The sequence below is a fragment of the Cicer arietinum genome, chromosome 5 (genome assembly GCF_000331145.2).
Source record: "Cicer arietinum cultivar CDC Frontier isolate Library 1 chromosome 5, Cicar.CDCFrontier_v2.0, whole genome shotgun sequence".
Classification (NCBI taxonomy): Eukaryota; Viridiplantae; Streptophyta; class Magnoliopsida; order Fabales; family Fabaceae; genus Cicer; species Cicer arietinum.
Window position 1 is genome coordinate 72,376,806 of NC_021164.2, and position 4,104 is coordinate 72,380,909.

Consider the following 4,104-nt stretch of genomic DNA (forward strand, 5'->3'; position numbering starts at 1 on the left):
TAGGGAAACAAATATTATTCTTTCAATCGAAAAAACTCGCATACGCCAACGGATTGGCCCATACACCTAAAGATCTTCAATGAAGAATACTAGCACACCACAATGAGAATAAAATAACTCAAATATTAATGTGATTTGACGCCTCTTGTTAACATTTATGAAAATATCAGGACATAATTTATTTGTTATTTTAAATAAAATTATAATATATATATCACCACTATAATTTATCACTCTAAAAATTATAAAAAATGATGATATTTATATAACACACAATATCTAATCACTCGCACTCTCCTCTTTTTTGGATTTGATTAATGATCCGTCAACTCTTATAATGATCACTAAAAAATTAGAGATACTTCATCTATTTATAAATACTTCTATTTATAGAAGATGATATGCCTCTCATTTATCCATATAATTGTGTGCATGCATATCATGTGTATAAGATTTTGTAGTACATTAGCTTCATAGTAGCTTAAAGACTTTAAATACATTCATCTACCACACTAATTATACTTACTCCAAACTTAAACATAAATAAAAATCAAAATATATTTTAACTAGATGTATTTTAAACTTTGACTCATTTGAACTTGTAAATTTTAATTGATTTTGCAATTTTTCATATTAAATATATTGATTTATAAGGTTGAGGTGATATTACACAGGAATAGTAAAATCAATATAAATACGAGGAAGGATCGACTATATTTATGTTGATACGATACAACACAACTGAATTTGTAGTAATTTATTATGATGTTGGGGTGATTGAAAGAGTATGTGACCCCATTACACATATGACTTAAAATATTAGATCAACTAGAAAATCAATAAATATTATTTTAATAAACTATATATCCAATAATTTGTGATGTATTTATATTTATCTTTAATTTAATTTGTTAATCAATAGTATATATTACGAATTGTTCACTTTATCAAAAGAGTCGTATACAATTTAAAAAAAAAAAATATTTATACCAAAAAGATATTTAACACCCCTAAGAAAATGTGTCTCATGAATACATGCATGTGCTCAATCATATTGGCACATATCTCATAACTCACTCTTCACACGCAACTAGCTAATACCCACGCCTACACGCTAAACTGCTAAAGAGTCATTTAATTTGTGCAAAAACAGATTGCATTTATATGCAATTATGATTACAACAAAGTGAATTAATATCTCTTCAATATGATTTAGCATCTTAGTATTATACTTTCATGCCCATCTTTATCTCACCAATAAAAATTGATGGAGCTTTTGTACCCTATTTTTTTTATTGGAGTTCAAATCTATTCTGATTACAAAATAGTTATTAATTAAACTTCACCAATTATCATATCTTCATGCGGACATGCCATTTTTACACCTCCAAGAAAACGATGAAAATACACTATTGATAATATATATCAAAATTTTTGTTATGAATTCAATCAATGTTACTCTTCTCCTCGTGTTTATTCGAGAATAATACAGTACTTATGTTTGAATTGTGTTAATAAAGTTTGGATTCATCGAGTGGAGATGTTAGTTTTGTTAAAAAATAATTGAATGAGAGAAATTGTGTCAAAATATTTATAAGTGATAGTCAATTATTACTTTATAAGTTAAGTTTGTGGAGTCGTGGTAGAATCACTAAAATTTAAAAAAAAAATTGATTTATGTTGTATATTAATTAATTGACAACGTTGATTTTGTATCGGATTCTTTTTTAGGCACATCTTGTGTTTGAAATCTTTTTTAATATAGTTAGTTTTGTTATGTTTAAAAAAAATAACATTTATTAAAATAAAAAGGAGGAAGATATATAAAATATGTGCATAGTAAATATTAATAATGGAAAAAATGAAGAAAGTGAGGTTAATGTCGAAAGTGGGGGACCTTTCACGCGACTAATGAAAAAAGCAGAAGCAGCGTCAGTATCAAGCTGGTACATTGAAAGGTTGACAAGTATATACATTGGAAATAAAGTTCCTTTTATGTATGCGGAATAATTTGGGCATTCCTAATTTTTCTGCCTCTCATGTGCTTCTTGTTTTATTGCATCATTTATAATACACAAATTGCAAATGAACAATTAAACAAAAATTGTAGTAGCTTAATTTATTGTCCAGTCATGATCATGAGTCTGTATCAAAAAAGTGGAATAATACTGTTGAAAGTTCTGGATTGTGTTATGGTGGGTTTGAGTGGAAATGGATTTAAAATGTAGCCAAGAAAATATTTAATTAACTGTAATTGTCTTTAGCAATTGGAGCCAGCTATGCCAGCGCTGGTGGATTTGATGTAATAATTTTTGCTTTCCAACAAAATTAATAGTGACTGGTTGCCAATCAATATTTTCACAATATATCCTTACATGGAAAAAACAAATTAATGTTTTATTCTTATTTTCTTTCTAAGTGAAACATCAAGTTAGGCTCAAATTTGACATTATTTTTAGCGGAAGAGTGGCAATTTGGAATCACTGAATTAGCCACACAAAAAAAACACTATTCTCAAATCAGGGTCGCATTAGAATTATTGGGGTATAGTGATGGGATTGATGATTGTACACTACTTTTTTTTATTAGATTATGTATTATGTGACGGTTGATATGGGAAGATAGACATGACAAAAATGTTTTACCAGTAAATACTCTTTCCGGAGATAGCGAGAAGCTTTATTAGTGCTTAATGATTTGACAATCAAAGATAATCTTGTATAGTGACATAGTTTGCTCAATACTCAATTAAAACATTTCACATTGAATATCTATAAGGATGTATACAGTGAGAATAATAACTCTAAAGTGATGTATACTATATAATTTATATGGTATAATTAAAAGAAATTAATTAAAATTATATTAAAAATAAAACATATAATTATTTTTAAATAATTTTATTTTTTTTATAAAGTGATAATTATTTTAAGACTAAAGAAGTATTATATATATAAATTAACTCTAGTGTTAGAAAAAAAATCAAACAACGTTCTTAAAATTTTAGAACACTCCATTCGAGTTGGAGTTGCTATAAGTTTTTTTTGTCAACTTGGTTGTTATAAGTTTTATATTGTTGGAAATTCGCAGAGCAAATCTCATATAAGGTGCTTTAAATAAAAAGGTCTTTATAAGGTAGTTCTGTGAAACAATGCCATGACTTTTTGGATCAATACACCACACTTGCACAAGCCTATTAGCTCCTCGCACTTACACACAAATAGATTCTTTTTCTCATTTTTAATGTACTTTGGCTTAACCAATCTGAATATTTTTTGAAAAACAAAAACAGATCTAAATTAGACTGACGTTTTATTTGAGGGAGTTTTAAAAATATAAGAGATGAGAGATGAAGTTACCAACACAAATTAAAATAAGTTCTTAGACATGTTATCGGAAAACGTACTATACACTCTCTTATTTTAACTTTCCACCTCTATTTGAAATAAAAATACCATTATGTTTGTTAAAAAAATTAACCACTCCTTTAATCACTCAATTTTTTGTAACTTCTAAAATTTTTAAACTTTCGAAATATAAAAAAGTGAATTTTTTTGACATTTTCGAATCTTTTGATAAACACGAAAGTTTCGAAACGTAATTTTTTAGAATATTTTAATATTTTCAAAACTTTTGATAAATCTAAAACTTTCGAAATGTATTTTTCCAGAATTGATAAAAAATTTGAAACTTTTGATTAATTTGAAAGTTCCGAAACTTCTGAAATAGAGAAAATTTCAGAATTTTCGAAACTTTCGAACAATTCAAAACTTTCGAAATAGGAAAATTTCGAAATTTTTCAGATTTGAAAACTTTCGAAATAAGAAAATTTCGAAAATTTCCAGATTTGGATACTTTCGAAATAGGAAAATTTCGAAATTTTCTAGATTTGAAAACTTTCGAAATTTTTGAAATGTAATCATTATTTCAAAAATTTGAAACTTCTAAAAAAGATAAAAAAAAATATAGAATTTTCTATTTCAGAAGTTTTAAATATTTTGAAAGTTTCAAAAATTCTGAAAATTGCCATTTCGAATTTTTCAAAACTTTCGAATATTTAAAAAAATTGTTTAGTTAAAAGGGTAAAATTGTATTTCTATAAAA